This window comes from Cavia porcellus, unplaced genomic scaffold, assembly GCF_034190915.1.
Source record: "Cavia porcellus strain 051 isolate PalLab524CR breed Dunkin Hartley unplaced genomic scaffold, mCavPor4.1 scaffold_1, whole genome shotgun sequence".
Lineage (NCBI taxonomy): Eukaryota > Metazoa > Chordata > Mammalia > Rodentia > Caviidae > Cavia > Cavia porcellus.
In genome coordinates, this window is record NW_026947484.1 from 236,335,576 (window position 1) to 236,358,120 (window position 22,545).

General features: G+C 36.9%; 1 protein-coding gene across 5 annotated transcripts in view; it reads right to left on the minus strand.

Moving 5' to 3' along the window:
• Nucleotides 1-22,545, minus strand: part of Ncoa1 (nuclear receptor coactivator 1) — a 251,421-nt gene that overhangs the window by 219,048 nt on the left and 9,828 nt on the right. The window lies entirely within an intron of this gene.

Genomic DNA, 22,545 nt, shown 5'->3' on the forward strand with positions numbered 1-22,545 from the left:
TACAAATTTAACTATGACACATCATGGTCTCCCAACTGTTAGGATATTACCTAAAGACAAGAAACAAAATGTTGGCAAGGGTAGGAAGGGAAGGAAATCCTTGTACATTGCAAGTAGGCACAGAGTCTGGCACAGCCATTAGGAAAACAACATGGGGCTTCCTAATAAAATTTAGAGTAGAATTTTGGTAGCTCTTTCTTAACCACAGTTTAGTTTTTTAATGGTTTCAGTTACTGTATAGTCACTGCACTCTGAAAATACTAGTATTTGTCTTGACCCTCTCAAGAGAGATAGACAAGAGTCACACAACTTATATTACTAGTCAGTTTTAACCATTTTAACACCTAATTTATAAATTTATCATCAGGTGTTTATGCATGGAAAAATCACACAATAAAGGGTTCGATACTATATGTGATTTCAGGCATCTCCCAGGGTTCATGGAATATATTCCCTGGAGAAAAGGGGGCACAATTGTGCCACATGAACCACCATAGAGGTATACACCCAAAGGAAATGAAATCATCATCCCATAGAGATCTGTACATTTGGGCTAGGGATACAGCTGAGTGGCACAGCACCTGTGAAGTCTGGAGTTCTATTTTCAGTACCAAAAAAAAAGAAAAATCTGTACTCTTGCTGGGCATGGTTGTGCACACCTGTAATCCAAGCACTTGAGAGGCTGAGGCAGGAGGACTGCCATAAGTTTGAGGCCAGTCTGAACGATGTGAGAATCTGCCTTTAAAGGCTGGGGCAGGGAGATCCTGCAATCTCATGTTCACTGCAACACCGTTCACAATCACAATAGCCAAGATATGGAAATGACCTACGTATCCACTAACAGACAAATGGATAAAGAAATGGCGTTGCATGTACAGAGTGGAATATGATTTAAATCTTCAAAAAGGAGATTTTGCCATTTGCCACACTCGGATGAACCTTGAAGGCATTATGTTAAGTGAAATAAGCTAAACACAGAAAGAAAAATATTTCATGATCTCATTTATAAATAGGCTGAGGATTTAGCTCAGTGGCATAAGTGCCTGCCTGACAAGCACAAGGACATTAGTTTAAGCCCTGGTACCAAAAAAAGTATAAACATAATCATTTATACATAGAAGTTTCTTAAAAGCCAAATATACAGAGATGGAGAATAAAAGAGTGGTTACGGAAGATGTGGAGACTGAAGGATGCACAACAACTAATTTATAAGATGAATAAGCCTAAAGATCTAATGGACAACATGAGGACTACAGTTAATAATGGTGTACTGTGCTCATTAGTTTTGCTAAATGTAAATATGGTAGTCTTGCCATCAGTAATCCTGAAATAATGGCATATAGTATATTAATTTGTTTCACTACAGCAATTGTTTTACTATATATATTACATAACATCATACCATACATCTTAAATATACACAATAAAATATACCCTAAAAAGGTAATTTTTTAAAAATTATCTAGCTAAGTAAAGTACTGAGCAAAGCACAGTAGGAAACCTCCAAACAATTCTTTAAGGAGGTATTCATTCTCTTATTTTATTTGAAAAAAGGCCCAAAGGTACTTTCCCAGTAAATGGTGGAACCCAAGTCTTCCTGCCCCTGAAGCTCATGGCTCATTTTACTGCATTGCTCTCCATTCTTTGTTTAAAATAGCAGTAAGATGGGGGAGCGGTAAGCAGCAGAGAACACAGCCTCGCTGAGTTACCGTCCAAATGCTGGAACACAGCATCATAAGGAAGATGAGAAGGAAGGAACTGGGTCCCCTGGACCCAGGAAGAAGTTGAAGTGTGAACTAAAGCCCACAGAGAAAGTCAAAAGAAAAACTTCAGTGAAGATGACAACGGTAGCTGGCAGTGACTTCTTCCTGAGATGGACGCACTACACAAGAGGAGCTGCTGGAACCGGGGGCCACACAGTGATGGTGAAGGCAACCAGGGTGAGCCCCGGCCCTCTGAAGAGAGAGACACGGCAGTGGAAGGGAACTGTCGACCTGGAGTCCTGCACTGGCTGGTGGTTAGTGCTGAGAACTCAGTCCTCCAGCAGGAAAGCGCAAATGGCTGGGAGCCATTCTGGAGTCACCTGGGTAAGCTGACAACCCAGAATTGCTGCCAGCTTCTCCCAGCAGTTCCCACCTGGGCGCAGACCCAGGGAAATAGTCTGGACTGCCACGCCCAGTGAGTCTGGTCTCATCCGGGCCTGCTGAGGCTTCCACTAGTTCACCATAAAGCGACTGCTGGCTTGCTGGGACACAGCGGCACGGTTCAGGACTGTCTCCACGGGCTGGCTACCAGTGAGACCACAGAATCCTGGAAGTGGACTATTTGCTTTTCCCTTCATTGTTTTCACCACTGTGAAAGTGGTTCCTAACTATTTTGTGGGTGTGCTCTGTTCTGTTCTTCCTTCTGTCTCTACCGTCTCTCTTTTCCTTCAGTCTTTTGTACCAGTTTTCCCAAATTGGGTGATCCCCCTTTGTCCTCTAACCTTTCTTGTAATCTCTCCCTCTTCTTCCACTTCTCTATTTTCTCCCTAATCCATTTTAAATTTTAACCCCCAGGGCAGAATTGACACATTACAGACTTCTACATGGCATATAATTATCTGGCTTGTTTTACATTTTGTTATATAATCACAAATCTAGTTCATGTGGTTAAAAGTGGCAAATTAAGGGTTAGCTCGGTTTCTTGTTTTCTAGGCTGTGTTTGATGATGCTGTCGGTACCACTGTAGCCAAAACTGATATAACTGCTCTAAACAGCTGTTGGTCCTGATAATTCATGACTGAGATTGACTACGGGTCACAGAAAATAGGGTGGCACAGTGCCAAAGAACCAGAGACTAGACCAAACAAGTAACAACCTCTCATCTCCAACAACCTGAAGAGGTAAGCTCTTCCAGCAGACTCTAAACCCAAAAACCAGCTATACCTAGAAGACATCTCAGAGACGGAATCATCACCTAAGGGTCCCAAACACTACCAATAAGGAAACCCACCACAAGCAACCTACAAGCATCACCCCAGAACTAAAACTAAAGTAAGAGAGAAAATGAAATGAGAAGACAGGTAAGCAAAACGCAGCCCCAGACACCCAGCTCCCCAAAGGCAAATCCAGGGGACAGCGAGCTGGGACACTCTGAGAGCCCCCCCAGGCCTCTCGGAAGTGGAAACAACAAAGCAGCTGAATGAGGCTCTGGAAAGATGAAATCAGAAACAATCTCTCAGATGACTACAGAGATTACTAAAATGCACACCATGCTTACGACGTTAGAGCAGACACAGACAAAAAAATAGACAATGTTAAGAAAATTATGATGGCCCAGTACAGGAAAGAAATGGAATCCATAAAGCAGATTCAAGCAGATATCCAGGAGAATAAAAACCCCACTGAAAGTATTTGAAGCCGATTAGGCCGATGTGAGGACAGGATCTCAGAGACTGAAGATAAGCTTGCAGTTAGCAACCAGGAAAAGAAAGATTTCTCAAAAATAGCAAGGGGCCAAGAGAAATCACTCCAGTGGTGCTAGATTAGGCAAAGAAGAATAACTTAAGACTAATTAGAGTCAATAAACAAGCAAAAGATACCACAAATGACATTAAAAGACTGTTCACAGACATCATAACAGAAAACTTTCCTGGTAGAGAAAAAGAATTTGACCTAGCTATTTGTCTTCTGGGTATCTTCTGGAAAGAATTAAAAACATCATATGACAGTAATACATATGCACTCATGTTCCTAGCAGCACAGTTTATAATAGCCAGATCTTGGAAACAACCCAAATTACCATTGACTGAGGAATGGATTAAAAAAAGATGCGCTATTTTTACACAATGGAGTACTACTCAGCCATAAAGAAGGATAAATTGGAGACTTTTATAGGTAAATGGATGCAACTTGAGAACATACTCATTAGTGAAATAAGACATATATGTATAAATATCATATTGCTTCATTAGTGTGAGAAGCCGAAATGTATGTGTATATGTATATAAAAATAGTTAAGATAGTTATACTCCTGATTTCTCTGAGTTTGCTGAAGAGAAGAAAGATTTGTGCTGGTATTGTTCAGATAATTAAATGCAGATTCTTGTGCTCCAGGTGAATGATTAGAGGATGACAATGTGCAATGTATGAACTATTGTTGCCCCGATTGACGTGTTTTGAAATTTTGTTGTTGCTGCTTCTTCTCCTCCTCCTTCCTCTCTTCCTCCTTCTCCTCCTCCTTCTTCTGTTCCTTTTCATTCTTGAAATAAAATGGATTTAGAAAAAAAAGTAAAATAGACAGGAGACCTGGCTTAGCAGCCAATTATGAAAATAGCTTATATAGGTAAAGCAGAATGTTGGTCAACTGACTGACTTACTTGTAAGTTCATATGACAAAAGTGTAGGTTAACGAAAACAAAATATGGGACATAGCTATTAGAAAATTACAAACTGGGACTGGGGATTTAGCTCAGCGGCATAAGCGCCTGCCTTGCAAGCAGGCAGTCGTGAGTTTGATCCCTGGTACCGATAAAAATGAAAAGACCAAAAAAAAAAAATTACGAACTCAGACCATCTCAGCCACACTCATTAAATAGACTCACTCTAATCAGAACTGTCAGTTTCAAATCTGAACCATGATGTGAGACTGAAAATACCACAACTTAAAGGAGTTACAAATTACAGACCATCCAGGATTTCCAAAAGAATCTGAAAGAATCAGTGATACACAAAGCTACAACCTTAAAATACAGACATTAAAGTTATTAAATATCTAAAGATTTAATATAACAAAATGGTCACAGATTTTCCTGTACAACTTCACAGAGATGTAACACCAGTACATAGAAAAAATAAGGAAATAGATGTCAGACCATTACTAGAATTTCCTAATGTTGGAAGACTGTAACTTCAAGTGGCCATTTCTATATTACTAAAGATAATCAAGAAGCAAGGTGGGCTAAATAACCAAAAGTTCCTTATAAATCTCAGGTTCTCTTACCTCAATCTCTACCCTCATTCTGGGATCCTTGTTCTTTAGTGCAAATTATATCCTTTACCTTAATAGCAAGTTAGTTATTAGCATTTTATATGCATCTTCCAATAAAACAAATGTTGTGAATTATGTTTAAGTTGGCAGACCAGTCCACAAAATCATATTTTACCATTTTTCTATTGCATTAATTATAGCTGAGTCACATTTTATTAGCATTTATCTTTTTCAAATTAACCTGGTCTTCCCCACTATGACCAGTGTCCCCCATAGGGAAAGAAACACCACTGAAAAATCAACCTGAGGCCTGAGCAGGTGAACAGCAGCCACTAGAACAAGGCAGACTGAAGAAAACGACTTTACTTCCCCTGAAATGGTTGTCCGCTCAAGAAACATCCCAAGTAATTTTTTAGTAAAACGATTTGTGTTTTGCAACATTTCACCTTTGTGCACAGAATTCTCCATCCACACTCCCCTGACTGCAGTGCTCTCTGACTCCCTAAGGTTCCCCACACCACAGTTCCCTGCTGTAGCTCTATTCCAGCTGCCACAACTTACCATCATCTCATCTGCAAGACTGCATTTCTTCCTTCCAATCATGGCTCCCTCTCTGAAAATTCTAGCAAGTAAGGCTTCAAAGGCAATCAGGTTTAAACAATTTATAAAAATGACTATAATCTAGCCAAAGAGCAAAAACCTACTTATCCAAATTAATGCTTAATAAACAGAATTTGAGGCAACATATAGTAAAATTTTTTTTAAAAATCATCAGACAACATAGATGAAAATTAGGTAGAATTTGAGAATGATAAAAGGAAAGATATTGCCAGGTGTGGTGGCACACAACTGTAGTCCCAGCACTCAGGAGGCTGAAGCAGGAGGATCAACGCAAGTTAGTGGCCAGCCTGGGCTATAAAGTGAGCTCAAGGACAGCCTGAACTGCATAGTAAGAGCCTGTCTTGGACGAAAAAAGAAAGAAAAGAAAAGAAATTTCTGTGTAAAATTCATCTTCAGCTTTGTCTGAAATGAGCTTCCCAAAGTGAACTATTTCATAATTTTTCTTTTCCCTATAATTGAGTTTTTAAATCCTTTGAAAAGCTTAGTTTCTAACAATCTTAATTTCTTGATAATGGGAAGAAGAGGATTTCTGATAATAACTGGGGAAATGGCTTGCACATATGATTAAACTGTAATTTTATAAAATCTTGAAAAGATTTGTCAAATATTAATGAACAGAAAGTTAGAAAAATTCTAAGACTAAAAAAAAAATAAATGGTACCTGCTCTGTCATTATGGCCTATCAAACATCAACAAATATGGTAGAAAGAAAAAGCTATAAATACAATTTTAAAATAGATATAAAGGATAATTTTTTTAAAAACTGATCAGTACAGTAAAAACACTGAAGAAGGATGAGGAGGGTGACAGGACACCTCTATCTTTTAAAATAAAAATGTAATTATCTACAGATAATCACGAATTGACCGTACATATAAATGAAGGTAAAGGGCAGGGGATTTAGCCCAGCAGCATAAGCACCTGCCTGGCAAGTGCTGGGTCATGAGTTTGATCGCTGGTATCAAAAAAAAAGGTAAAATTTATGTATGAGTTTTTGTAAGAACATTTGCTATTTCTCTTAGGTACGTATTTTAAAACTGAAATCATTAGATCATTTCTAACTTCATGTTTACTCATCTGAGAAACTGCCAGACTCTCCATAAGTGGCCGTATCATTTTAAAAATTTCTCACCATGGTATTAGGGTTCTGATTTCTCCACAGCCTTGTCAACATTTGTTATTATCTGATGTTTTAAGTTTACCCAACCTAGTTGGTATTAAGTGACATATCGTTGTGGTTTGGATTTACATTTCTCTGTTGGCCGTTTCTTGTATTCTTGTTTTTTGAAGATCAGAAGTTCTTAGTCTTGACAAGGTCTTATTTTTTTCCCTTATAAATCATGCACTCTGTCTAATCCAAGGTCACAAACAGGATTTATAGTATATTTTTTTAGAAGTGCTACTGTTTTAGGTATTACATTTCATTCTACGATCTATTTGAAGTTTTTTTTTAACGTGGCATAAGCCAAGATGTGAATCAGTCTTTTGCATGTGGGCACCCAATCATTCCTGTACTAATTGTTGAAAAAACTACTTTTCTGCCACAGAACTGGTCCAGTATCTTTATTAAAAATCTATTTAGGGCCAGGTATATAGTGCATCAGCACAGCTGGCAAGCACAAGGTCCTAAGTCAATTCCTAATATGCCTCCCAAAAAATCAATTTAATACTCTATGTGTTGATGTAATCTTGGACACTATATTCTGTTCCACCAACTACTTGTCTGTCTTGAAATTCATACCACTTTTATTGCAATTATAGTTTTCTAATAAGACCTGATGATACACAGTGTAAGCCCTAAAACTTTTTTCTTCCTTTTCAAAGTTGTTTTGGCTAGTCTAGGTCCTTTGCATTCCTATATGAAATTGAGGAATAGCTAATTAGGGTGAAAATCCTACAGGGATCTGACTGGGACTGCCCTGCATATATAGAATAGTTTGCAGAGAAATAGCATCTTAATATTTTAGTCTTCTGATGTATAAACACAGTGTCTCTTTCTATTTACTTATGTCATCTTTAATTTTTCAGAGCAGTAGCAACACCTTCTCAGTGTGAAAATACCCTCATAGATATAAAATGTATGAGAGAAACCTGAGCTTCAAAACAGGAAATTCAAGGACCTGATCAGGAGAAAATGCACAGCTTCAGGTACAAAAGAAATGCATATGTTCAGAAGAAAAGGTCAACACAGAGTAAGTCTGGAAAAGAGCAAATAGTGTGCGAAGACAGAAGTGATGAGAAGCAGCAGGTATCTGATAGTGTGTGGAATTGGGATCCTAAAGAAGAAAAGAAAGGCTGTCCTAAAAATATACTGTAAAAAGTACGAATTCAAATCCCTAAAGAGCTGCAGCTAAAATGTGTAATGAGGCAATTATAAGTCATTAGGAAAACCTGAGGCCTCTACCTAACTGAAGAGGGTACACACTAGCCTTAAAGCATTCAGATTCAACAGATAGTAAACCACCGTGCAGTCTGAACAAAACGATGTATGTAGATGGTTAAAAGAGGTGTGTGGGGGGAGGGAATCTGACACAGAAAAGTATCTAAATATGAAAAACAAAAAGCTGTGTAGAAGAGAAAGCATACTGGAATAAATGCTAGAAAGACAACTTTGTAACAACAAATAGATTAAAAGTAGTAAGAGAAAGGAAGAAAGATGATACTGACAGGTGCGAAAAGAGAGAAAAGAGTCAGGTATCAAACTAAGAAGCAAAAGAGACAGATCGAGTTTTTAAAAAGTATATCCCCATTAATATAATTATTTACTGGTACTTCCTAAGTGTAGCCACTAGTCTGGCTTGGTTAGCAGCAATGACAATCATTTACATTTATAGCTTAATGAACTTTTGTCTTTGCCCCTCCCTTCAATTAAAAAAAGGCAAAACTTATTTATAAAGAGAAAAACATTATTTCATAGGTCAGGGTCCATGTCACTTGCTTCTATATAACATGCATAGCAAGGCTCAACCTATTCAGCCAAGCAAGCAGCCAGCACAAGGAGTTACACTCAATCACTCAAAGAGTTTTGAGCTGCTGGCTAAGCAACATGACTCTGCTTTAGGACAGGAAGAGCGGAAAGACCTCACCAGAGCAACACCCCCCACCCAAAAAAACAGGCTGATTTGGAGGAAGTCAGGCTGAGATGATAGCAGCTGAAGTAAATGAAAAAATAGCTTGATGCTTGTGTTGTTTGACTGACTTTGCAGGCCTCCAGGTGGTGGTCCGAGCATCTATTTGGAGGATGATAATGTGCATTGTAGCAATTGGGGAGATGATTTCCTTCTGTCTTTTTTTGTTTTGTTTTGTCTATAAAAATGGTTATTCAGTATTTATTCTACAATGTAAAGGTGAGAAACTAAAATATAAAAAGGCTGTTATGGCTTAATATTTTTGTTGCAGATTAAATATGCAGCACTGAAAAATGTAAAGACGGCTTCACTTTTCACCAAGACGTTAAAAAGAAAAGTCTCTCCACTTTCCTTCATCATCATGGGATACCCTGTCCGCGCAATCCAATGTTTTGTTCTGTTTTACTGTTCTGTTATTCCTGTATCTGGTAACCTGACCAACTATTTAGAATAATATGCAATAATAACAACCATTGTTAAATTCCTATCATCTTGTTTTGAAAATCTGTATAGCTATTATTGTTCTTTGTTGTTTTGATTTGTTTACTTCTTGGGTTTTCTGTTCTTTTTTCTCTTTAAAATAAAAAAGAGAGACAATTTTAAAAATAATTTCTTTCTTGGAGGTGCTTCACTGAGAGTTTCTGAGTTTTCTCTATTTTTGTTTTTAATATCTGGTTCGACACCCCATAGAAATTATTTACTTTTAAAAAATGAATAAAATTATAAATCTATACTGTAACTTTCAGAAGGCCACCAAATTAATAGCTTTTGTCTAGAGGTGGTATCATGAATGGGCAGTTACTTGTTTATTTGTTCTGTGGGATTTTTTCTCCCTCTCTCTTTTTTACATTTTCCCTGTTTTCTATGTTTCTATATTTACTCTTCTTAGACAAACGGCAGCCTTTTCACAAACAATATAGTATGAATCATTCTTTATATCTCAAAATACCAAAAATACAGATAAATTTTAAACCAAAATGAATGTCTCCAAAGTAAGTTATTCCTTCACAGGAAATATATTTTCAATACCATAAAAGAATTTTTTTCAATGCCTAGGATTAAACACAAAGCCTCATGCATGCTAGGCAAACCCTCCATCAGCTCTTAATAGTGAATTTTTGAAAGTTAAACTCTTTCTCAAAGTTAAACAGCTATAATAACTTTTCCTGAGGCCTGGAGTCCAAGCAAAGGTCAAGACATGATAAGCACACTTATTTTCTGGCTTACACACTTGCTTCTTAACCCAAGAAATCAATACCACCTCTGTCTACAGGTTGTGGGTGGTTAATGTAACTCTAACGATTCTGCAGATGATGCTTATTATACAACACTTAACCATATTTGCACTGAGTTAAATTACCTTAGATGCCATTCAACAGTCACATCTTAAGCCATATAAATGTAACTATTTATAAGTTTAATTTTATTATTAAGTATCCTACACTTATTAACATGTCAGTATTCTTAAGTCATAATTGTTAGGGACTGAATTCTCATTTGCTCTATACAGAGTTTAATCAAATAAAAAATATAGGCAATGAAGATTACTACCAATGTTTACGAGGCTGTATTATTACTAACAAAAAAATTTTACTAATTTTCAACTAAACTGCTCAAGTGAATATTGACTGTCCCTATACCTGAACATCAGCCGTAGACCCTGAGCCAGAGTTCTAGGACTTACTCACTTGTTAGTATGTTTCCTTACCACATCAAGTGGTTCCAGAGTAGGCCAGAGAAAGTGCTAAAACTAAAAACTTTCCATCATATATAACCTTATAAAATCTCATTTCATAAATCTCATTTTAGTGAATGCTAAAAACTGATAGTGGAAATGTGAGGAAAGTATAATTTTCATACTCAACAATAATATCAAGAATCCGGTACCAATAAAAAGGAAAAAGACAAAAAAAAAAAAAAAAAAAAAAAGAATAAAAATTAAGTTTAAAAATGTTAAAAATAAAGTTTAAATAAAATTTAAAGAATAAACTTGGTACACTTTATTAAATAATGTCAAATTATTCTCTGAAGTTGAAGAAGCACATATTCTTCAATGCATAATTCCCAGCCTTTACACACACTTCTTTAATATTCTCTCCTTTTTTTGGTACCGGAATTGAACTCATGACCTTGCACTTGCCAGGCAGGCACTTATGCCACGGAGCTAAATCCCCAGCCCAATATTCTCTATAGAAAGTCATAGTCATACATGCTCATTCTTTTTTTTTTTTTTTTTGGTACCTGGGATCAAACTCAAGCCCCTGTGCTTACCAGGCAAGTGCTTGAGCCACTGAGCTAAATCCCGGCCCATTAGAAAGTCATATATGTTTACAAGAAGGATATTCAGGAATGGTCACTGCAACACTGTCTAATAATAAAAAACTGGAAACCACATAATAACCACTCGAAGGAGTATGAGTGAGTATAGTGTAACTATGAAATAGGCATTTCAGGGAAAAATGAGGGGGAAAACTTGTATTGCAAGAGTATACTACAGTACAGCACATATCTAAATTTAAAATATGCAACAGACTGGGTGTGGTGGTCACTCCTGTATAATTCCAGCATTCAGGAGGCTGAGACAGGAGAAATGATGATTTCAAGGCCAGCCTGGGCTACATAGTGAACTCAAGACCAGCCTGTACTACATAACAGGACTCTGTCTCAAAAAAAAAAAAAAAGCAAAACAAATATATTTTTGACTACAGTTCCACTCCTCCAAAATAAAACCTGAAGCAAAATGTTAAGATCTGACTAAACTAGATATAAGATCTATGGTATGATTTTTCTAGTCTTTTTTTTTTCTGATGTCTGAAATATTTCTATCAATCCAGGCTAAAAAGAGATACAGAGTCTCTGGAGTCTACTTAATGATGGGTAGTATCTGACCAAGGGTAAGTAAACCCTGAAAAAAAGCATCTGTAGCAAAGTCTGCCTTTGCAGGTTTATTCTACATGTGCTCAAGCCAGGCGCACACATAGGCCCATATCTCATTTAATCATCCAACAGCACTGCAAAAAATGGAGGTATCACCCTTATTCAGTAAAAAAGAAAACTGAGATTTTTTATTTGGATGTTTTGGCTAGTATCACATAGCTAATAAGTTACCAAGAAAGCCTGTAGGTACAAAGAAACTTTCACAACAACTGTAGTGTTTCAGAGGAATGAGAAATGCACTCTTAATAAAAAGGATTTCATGTAGACATTCAAAGTGAGCCCCAAAGATGATATAATTCCCCAAATCAGCTTAATTCTGGTTTACTTAAAGAGGAAAAGGCACTTCATACTACTAGGCATACAGGTGAAGTAATGAGTTTAAACTCAGAGATTCAAGACAACATTGATAAAATGGATACTCATTACCAAAGGCAAATTCCAGTTGAATAAAATAAACTTTTTACTATTTAAGTTTTTAAAAACTAAATTGAACTGCTAAGGATACAATCATTTCTCATACTCCTTCGAGTGGTTATTATGTGGTAGAACTAGTGCTCTCATTTATTTATAATACACTGTGGGTTATGATACAAATACAACACAGGCAACTAGCTCCTTTTATTAGAACTGTGATGTACTTGAATCTTTAACGTGTTGCCAGGAACATTTTTTCCTGATAAAGTTTAGGTTAGATCTCTTAATATAACTATTGCATTATAATACAAGGAACACTTTAGTGAACAAACCATCTCTGAAAATGTCTAAGAAGTTAAAAGCCCATCCGTCACAGATGTGAAGGGCTCTTCTCTAATAAAAGGTTGGACTGAATGATCAAACTTTTTCCCAATTCTCACGGTCTATAACTGTAAAGATTAATAAGCTCTTGATATTTTACATTATCTATTATGTCCACCCTTTTGACTTGACCGAGTCTGTTCTCTTATGTCACATTTGGTTTTACTCTCTTCCAAAAAAGTAATAAGAACCGTGGGAGCAATGAAACCCAAAATGTGTAATAGTCATGGTACAAAAGAGAGGAAAAGAAAGTGCTCCAAACTATATAACTGCATGTATATTTAAGTGTATAAGATAGAAAATGATATCACAGAGTTTTATTGGATCAATGAACAGAACTGTTTGCAGTATCATTGATGGAATGTCCACTTTACAAGCTTTAATTTTGTGACTTGAACAATTATTTCTAAGATGACAATATGTAATCCATTAACTAGTGATTTCCTACTGTTCATTTTTTTTCTGTAAATCTGTATAACTTGTACCCTTTCCCTGCTTTTTTTTTTCTTTTCTCCTTAAATAAAATTAAAAAAAAAAAAATAAGCTCTTGATAAAAAAAAACTCCATTTAACACTAACAAAATACTCAGCAGCAAGGAATCAGAGATGAAACTAATGAAGTACAAGAATCATAAAGTAATTATTATTATCAAGTGAGGTGAAACAGAACTGCTGATGTGATATTTGGCAAATAATGAACTTTATCTCTATTGCAAAAAAAAAAAATTTTGAAATCTACCTTGTGCCATGTAGAAAAATTAACTCCAGTGAATTAACAACCTAAACTGTAAGTGCTAAAACTGTAAAATTTTTAGAAGAAAACAAATTTGTGTGGCCCTGGGTTAGGAAATAGTTTCTTAGATGGAACACAAGTGTAAGAAATCAATAAACTCAACTTATTAAAATTTAAAGCTTGTATTCCTTTCTCAAAAGTTACCACAAAAACAAAACAAATCATAGAATAGAAAAATGTTTGCAAAGAAAGTATGTAATCAGGGACTTGCACACAGAATATATAAGGAATTCTCTAAATTCAATAATAAAAAGACAACACGATTTAAAATGGGCAAAGTATTTGCATAGATATTTCTTCATGAAAGACACAAGTAGCCAAAAAGCACATGAAAAGCTTTCAACAGAGTCACTACAAAAATACAAATCAAAGAGGACTCGGGCTGTGGCTCAGTGGTAAAGTACTTGCTTAGCAAGTTCAAGGCAGAGGAAACAAAGTACAGTGAGATGCCACTTCATACCCACTAGGGTAGCTAGAATCAAAATGTCAGATAATATAATTCTGAGGATATAGAGAAATCAGAGCCCTCACATGATTGTAGCAAGAATATAAAATGGTACCCACTTTGGAAACAGTTTTACAGTTCCCCAAAATGTTAAACCTGGCATTTCCATGTGACCCTGCCATTCTATTCCAAGGATACACCTGAGAGAAATGAAAAGTTGTATATGAAATTCATAATAGTCAAACTTATACTAGTTAAAATAGAATACAGTGGAATATCATTTGACCACTACAAGGAAGGAAATACTGATATAGGCTATAATATAGATGCACCATGAAAACAATTTGCCTAGTGAAAGAAATCAGACTCAAAGGTCTCATACTGTATGATGCCAATTACACAAAATGTGCACAACAGGCAAATCTATGGAGACAGTACATGTGATAGCTGTTATCAGGGACTGAGGAAGAGGGATGTAGGGAGTGTCTGCTGTTTGTCATGGGATCTCTTTTTTTGGGACAGTGAAATAGCCTGATATTATTAGACAACAGTGATGGTTATGCAGCTTTGTAAAATGCTAAATACCACCAAACTGTAGACATTATAAAAGTGACATGTTTTATAAACTATATTTTAATAACAATGAATATGAAACTCTGCTTGGGAATATCAAAATGAAATACTAGATATTTTACCAACTAAACAGATTTGACCATATGATTCTGAGTAAGAAAAGAACTTCAGGAAGCAAAGTACCCAGAAAATGTGTCCAGGTCAAGCCCTGAAGCTTTGTAGCAAACATATTACCAAAGCTTAGAGAAAACAAAGCACACTTTACAAGTCTGCCCCACGCAGACAACACCCTCTGCCTCTGAACCTGGACACGGGCACGCATCTCAACAGCTCTCCATGTGCACACCCCCAGCCTACCACAATTCGTTCTGCCTTCCTTTGTCTATTATGCACAAGAATACTAGTGGTCAGTAGTTTAATCATTTCATTAGGTATAAAACAAGTCAGATAAAAAGTATTGAAAATAATTTTAACACATATACTTACCACCCAGCTAAAGAGGTAAAATAATACAAATCAGTTAAAACATCTTCTTTTAATAAATATCATTTTGGAAAAAAGAACTTTGACTACACTCTTGCTCTCTCAATTAAATGTATCCCCAAGAACCCACCAAGTAAAACTAACATCATGTTCACCCAGGACTCTAAAACCTCTAACACATGATACTTAGCACCTATAAAATCTCTGTCACTCTCAATTTTAACAAGAGGGAAACTCTACCACATTTCAACAGAAATAGTAATGGAAAAAAAAGTCAGAAAAAGACCAAATGGTTTCTCTCATTCAAATTTTTCACTGTCTTACAGACAGAAGTCTCCACCACACACCTTTTCTTTTGCAATGTCAGTCTAGTATACTTCTCATTTTAATATCTGCTCTATTTTTAAGACATTTTCACATATCTCATTAATCCTACAAGGTAGATAAGGCAGCTACATTCACACTCATTTGTATAGATATGAAAGAACAAAATGATTAAAAGCACAAAATTGGTGTCAAGCAGAGTTTGAATATATTCTGCTTTTTATCCAAGTGGCCTTGGATACTTTACATAACTTTTCTGAACTGCAAAATAAAGATGATACATCTGGCTTACAATGTAGTTATAAAGATTTGATTAGTGAGTGTATTTAAACACTCTGCATAGAACCTAGTATAAAATGAACAGTAAGTAAATGGTAGTTGCTGCTACCTTTGTTGTTGTAAATTATGCAAGATCAAACAGTTCCTAGGCAGGAAAGCCAACACTGAAACCTAGGTTCTTTGATTCTACACAACACTGCTTCTTTCTCAAATAGTTCTAACTTAGGAGTCCTATCTGCAGAGTATACTCTATCGTTTCTCCCTTGTTATCTACACACCATGGTGATCACTTCAGGATTTCAAGAATCAGAGTCCTGTAGCAATACCAACAACTGCTGACATCACAAAAGGACAACTAGACATTATGCGTGTCTTACAACACCATCCATAAAGTTGTCTTACGCTCCCTGCCCTCAAATTAAACCTTAATCAAGCTTCTACATCAAACTGTCAACTTACAAGATACTGTACATAGAAGCACAGCAACATATTAAACTGAACTGACATTTAGACTGTAGAACACTGTATAGGACAAACCATCCATCCAAGTTCTTCAAAAGATAAATGGGGGGGGGGCTGCAAATTACAAAAGATTAAAGTGATATTTCAACTAAGACTGATTTTTAATTCTCCCAAGAAAAAGCTAATAACAGCCAGGCATGCCTGTAACTCCATACTGGAAAGGCTGAGGCAGGAGGGTCACAGGAGTTTAAGGCCAGCTTGGGCTACATAGTAAGTTCAAGATCAGCCTACTACTACACAGGAAGACTCTGTCTCAAAAACCAAAAATAAATAAATTTTAAGAAATATTTTAAAAACCCAAAACACCAGCTCTGTGTATATATTCTTCAGGGAGAAACTATTCTAGCAACGTATCAGAATATTTAGAACATTTCAGGCTTTGGGACATTTTTTTTTCCATAAATCAATTAAAGAAAAGCACTAATAGTACATACAGACTTTATTCTATGCTACAACCTAAAACAGAAGTGCTACTCTGAAGACCAGTTTTAAAGACTACAGGTTTACAACCATTTAAATAACCTTCCTCAACATCTACAAGAGATGGGTGGAGCAAAGGTCAGAGAAACAGGAACAACAACAACAAGAAAAGCCAAGAAGGAGCAGGAACATAACCGAAGCTTAAAATAAACCCACCCCGTCTGCAGGACTAGTGCCGCAGGAGCTTTCCAAGAAGTAAACCACCTATGATATGATCTGGAATATCTTAGTGAAACTTACAACTCCTGTCACTAGGAATTAGTTAGCCTAACATGAACTAAATGAAAACTGACCTGACGTTTCAATATAGGCACATGCTGTAATGAAGATTACCTACTTCTCTATTATTCCAAAAAGGATTTGAGACAGCTCACAGTGTCATTACAATTAAAAAGAAAAAAGTGATGAGGATGGACAGAGAAAACAAAGGAGGAAAATAAAGTGAAAGCTAAGTTTTCCACACAAACCACATATCACGAGGTCCTCTACAGTTGCAAGGGAAATGCCACTCTTTTGACTCAACTCCCTTCCAAAGGACACATCAGTTGCAAGAGTTCATGACAACTTAGTAACAGAAGCAAATTCACTGATCAAAGGAAAAAGAGGTTTTCTTGGTACTAAGGCCTGGGAAAAATTAGTATATGGGTTCTAATAATATGATACTGACCGCAAACCAAAAGAACAGTAGTAACACCTCATCTTTATTCCATGTGTCCTGGGCCAGATATGTTTCCAGTACATAATATGTAAACTCATGAAATTCTCACAACAACCTTATAGAAGCAGGTACAATTACAATCTTCATTTTATAGCTTAAAAAGCTGAAGCACCAAGAGGTTAAGTAATACAACGCTAGAAGCCAAGCTGAGGAAATCCAGCATCAGAGCCTATGTTCCTAACCTGTCACCCATGAAGAGGTGTCTCCCTAGGGACATGAGCATTTGCCTTCAGCTAAGAGCAAACAAGTATCTGCTCATCAAATATTAGCTCATCTTGTGTTGAGTCTTAGTCCTGAGAGCAGCTGCTAACAGTACCAGTGGTAGCAGCAATAACAACAACCAAGGCCCTGAGATAAAGGAGATAATACTGTCTCAAGAATTCCACTGTAAGAGGAGAAGTAATTTTCATAAAGTTGTTTCTTTTAATGGCCCTCAATAAAGACTAATTGCATTATACCAAAGAACAGTACTGTTAAAGCAATTCTACCCCACTCTAAAACAATACAATCAACATACCTAGCTCTCTGGTATTCTGCCTTGATCCAAGCAACAATTAATTTTTTAAAGTAATGTATTAAAAAATGTATTGCATGTGTTTTAAGCCGTTCTCAAGGAATATTGTATCTTCTTTTTTTTTCAAGAACGCTTTTCTAACTACTAGGTTAGGTTTCACAAAACTTGGGCATCAAAGTAGATACCTACTTGCTACTCCATTCTAATTACTAGCAATATGTATGTGAGTGTGTTTGTGTTTGTGTGTGCACTGCACAGTCAGTCAATTGCAGGATCCACTTAATATTTTCAAGAAAATCAAGGAACTTGACCAATAAAAATGTCTAAGTAGGCAGCCAATGCACTTCTCCACTGGAGGTAGGCCAAGAAAGTAAAGGACCAAATTTTTCCCCTGAGGGAATTCTCAGTAGTTACCAAATGACTGGCAGTAAGCGAGTCTCACCATTCTTTACTGTACAATGTGGTGATAAAGGGGTAAAAGCCAAAACACAGCAAATACTTGTTAAGATTATTCATGTGGTGGGGGGATGAGAGTGAAAACTATCGAAGTATGTTATGTGCACGTATAAATCTGCCAAAACGAATCTACTTTTGATAGAAATGCACAATGGGACAGCCTTAGTGGTGACAACTTGATAGGGTATCAATTTGTTTAATATGTGCACAGCCAACAACTCCATGTTTATATTCTCAAATATGTGCCACAAAAAATACAAAAGAGAGTATTTACTGAAACACTTGTGTAACAACAAAACACTGGATATGTAAATGTCCCTTAAAAGAGAGCTGGTTAAATAAATATAATTCTATGCAATTGTTTACAGAGGTTCAATGCTCCTTCATATTCTGACACAGAAAAATTCCCATGGTTTTTCACAAAAGAAAGTCCGTGATAACTCATGAGATCCTTTTTATGGAGGGTGAAGAGGGGTAGTTTAGTCAACAAGGGCCCATTGGGTCAAGACTCTTTGTTTCATAAGCCAGAAAGTCAAATCAAATGCGGAAGCAAGTATTCATTTAACTGGGAAATGCAGGGCAGATCTAATTTAGGGTGCCATGGGATCCACAGACCCCAGTGGCTCCGCACACCCACACAGCGAGAGCATGTAAAACAGCCGTGTGAGCAAGCTGACAGCTGCCTCGACCCGTATGCTGTCCTCACCTTCTCACAGGAGATGGCCTTCCTTCACGGCCCTTGCCTCTGGTCTTCATCCAGCTTAGCAACTCCAGTGGACAAGCCTGTCCCTCACCCCACATCTTCTTCAGTCTCAAGGAAGCTCTCTGAACTCGGCTACAAAGCCATCCTGCAGCAATCACTGTGCCCAAGGGAGGAAGGCAATTAGGACCGGCCAGCCTGGGCCACACGCCCATCCCCTGGCCAAGGAGCAGGCTGTGACCTAAAATAACAATGAAGAGCAAGGATGGGAATACTATGCAGCCTGCACAATTCACCACAGACTTCTACCTCTTAACCGCGTGTGTTTCCATTTCTTTAAATTTGTTACTCGAATGCAAACACATGTTATATGCATGCTTTACTTTCTATTTCAAAAAGAAAAACAAATATTGGACTATAGTCAAAAGAAAACCCAAGGTCTAAAAAGTTCAATATTGATACTTTAGAAATAAAACAGTGGAAAAAATAATCTCATGGATAAGTAAGAATCCAGGCTTTCTAGTTCTATATACCTGGGCAGTATTTTAACATGTACCCCACAGTCCTTACCCAACCAAGCATTAGAAAAGGAAACAAAAATGGAAAATGGAAATTTTAATTGATGAGTGATGTTGATAAAGGTTGGTGGCAAGCCCTCCAGGGATCCTCCTAGGAAGAATTCTCTAAAATTCTCATAGTGAAAGTATTGGAAAGTCTTCGCTCCCTCCCTCATTCCCTTATCCCCCTCACCTCCCGTTTCCTCTTCCTCCTTCTCTTCCCTCCTGTTTTCTTCACCCTGTAATCTCACCAGCCAAACAGAATATGCACAAATGTTCTGGATCTGTTACACTGAAGCCAAACGTTCATCTTCTACATTTTCAAATCCTCACTCTAAAAATAGTAGCAAACTAAAACAAATTATACCTATCTCAAAAGTAGAGACATCTGTAAAATTTTTCCTTTAACTGTCCCAATGCACTTATAAGTTCTTTTCATAAATAAATTTAATAAAAACTCCATTTAGCTGGATGTAAAAAAACATTTTCTCTGTTGTTCAATGACCCCAGCTAGGCCCTACCAATTCTAGTGCTCACCTCTCTAAAGAAAATCAGTTCTGCTCTACTGAGACAAAGAATTTACCACTCACCCCTTGCCCTCATTTCCTAGTCCCTTAAGCAGTACCCCATAACTACTCATGGCCAATGGGCTATTAGAATAAGTGATGTGGGTCACTTTAGGTCCAAAGCCATAGTAACCAAGGAAATTTCTTCATGTTCCAGAAGGTGCACAAAGCCTCTTTTACTATTTTAACTATACAGCCTTTCTTTCCCCCATGTGCCACGAGATGATGCTATAATCCCAAATCCACTGCCTCCAGGAAGCTTGCACAGACCATGCTAGGCTCTCAGCACTGGCACCAGCAAACTTACATACACGTACTGAAGGCAGGGCACTGGGGAAGCAGTGTACTAACAATCAGTATAAAAACGATCTCCAGCCTCTATGATCGACAACCTGACTGGAGGGAAAGCCCCATGTAAAAAAAAAAAAATACAAGCACAAGATAACAAATTTCAAATGAGTGCTTAAAGAAATAAGTGCTTGAGGAGTTTCCATACACATCTCAGCAACTAAGTCATATATATCTTTTGTATTATTTATATTATCTTTTAATTCATGTGTAATTTAAAGCAAATGAGTTAAGAGGATTTCAGAGCATCTGTACTATCATTCAAACAAGAATTTAATAAAAAATTATCTTCTACTGTGAAGAAAATGTTTGAAAAATTAAAATCAGAAATATAGTGATACTCAGGATATCAGAAAACGATGTCTTTGGTACCTTTAAGGAGGGTCAGAAAGAAACCCAAGTTCTTTTGTCTTTTTACTTTTTTTCTTTAATAACCTCTGACAGGTGGAGTGCGCCACTGGATAAGGACTCACTAAGCGTCCAGGACCCAGTCAGCACCTCACCCCGCAGGCAACGCATTCTCTGAGTAGTATCTAATTTCCAATTCAATTCCCAAATATCTTGACACCAGTAAAGAGAATTCCCTAAAATAATATCCAGACACAAATGCACAAACACACATGTACACACACACACAATCTATTTCTTTTGGTGCATTCATAAATAGCACTGTGATTTAATCAAAACAACTTGCCAAACATTTTCATATCCCATATGTGGGCAAGATGTTTCAGAGGACAAGATACAAAACCATGGTTTCTTTTGTGCCATTCTCATCTCCTAATGTGAATGACAGGACACAGGAAAACAAAAAATTTCACACAGTATGAGGTAGTATACACAAAAATAATATCAAATAAGGAAAATAAATCTTAAGAAAATCCACAGAACACCTACTTTTAAATTTTACAGCTGAACACTTAACAAGCAAGGTGAAATCTGAGTTGAGCTTTAAAGAATAGGCAGAATTTCCAAAAGTACAGATTAGAATAAGAGAACATTCCAGGAAAAACAAAAATGTAATGAGGTGGCTAAGCCTAAACAATATTCAGAGAATGACAAACTGATAATTTTACTTCAAACAAGCAGTCTTCTGGGGGAGATTAATGGGAAATCAGGCTAGGACACAGGTTAGTGCCAGACACTGAAAAGCATTAAATGCTTAGCTAATAAACAACTTTTATCCCAACCGTAATAAGGAATCATTAAAGGGTTTTTTTTTTTTTAAGCAAAGTTACACAATGAAAGTAAAAATTACAATGATCATTCTAAAATAAAATGAGTACAGAGTAAAAAAGGAATTCACTGGGGACATTCAATCCACTTTATATACTACTTCAAAAACTAGGCCTGGTTGGGCATTGGGGCACACAACTGTAATCCCAGCACTTGGGAAGCTGAGGCAAGAGGATCCTTGCAAATTTGAGACCAGCCTGGGCTACAAAGCGAGCCCAAGGACAGCTTGAATGCATAGTGAGACTCTGTGTCAAAAAGCCAAAAAGAAAAAAAATTTAGGACTGAATTAAACTATCAGTGAAGAGAAAAAGAGAACAGATCTAAAAAACTAATAGAATTTGGGCAGTATTTTAGTATGTCAAATCAGATCCTAAGGACTCTAGAAAGCTGAGATTCAGACGCTGAAGAGGTGTTAAAAGCACAGCCACTATGAAATGTAGCCTACCCAGTAAGCTCTCTCAATACTCAATGGATGCTGGACTCTTCTATACATACATACATCCTCATCTCCACACTACAATAGATCCACTCTTTTTTATTGGGAGTAGAGGGTATGAGGGGGGAAATGATATACAAAAGCAACCAAGTGATGAAGGGCCAGAGAGTTAAGCAACAAATACAACTCAAACACCTATAAAGGCCAAAGGCATTGCAATAACATTTATTGCAAAATGGAAAAACAGACTGTAAATCCAGTTGTATTGCAGGCTTCAGTAATGACATCAGATATATCCATTAAACTTGGCAAGAGGGTACAACTGAATGAATGGAGTTACTGAGGTCCACCCAGTCCTTAAAAACAGAGATTCTCAACCTTTTAGGGGAGGTCATGGACCCCTTCTGGAATTTAATGAAATCTACAGACCCTCTCTCCAGAGAAATACACACATAAAATTTTACATACAATTTCAAAGTGTTTACAGACCATCCCGAAAGCCAGTAGAGGCTTTTAGCCCATAAGTTCCAGGTTATAAACTCTTGCTATATAGTAGTAGTAACTATCTTTATCATATATCCCAAGGCTCAAAAGGATTTGAACAGAAAGTTGCTGATGTATATTTATTTACAGTGCCTATAAATCGCACATCAAGCCAAAAAAT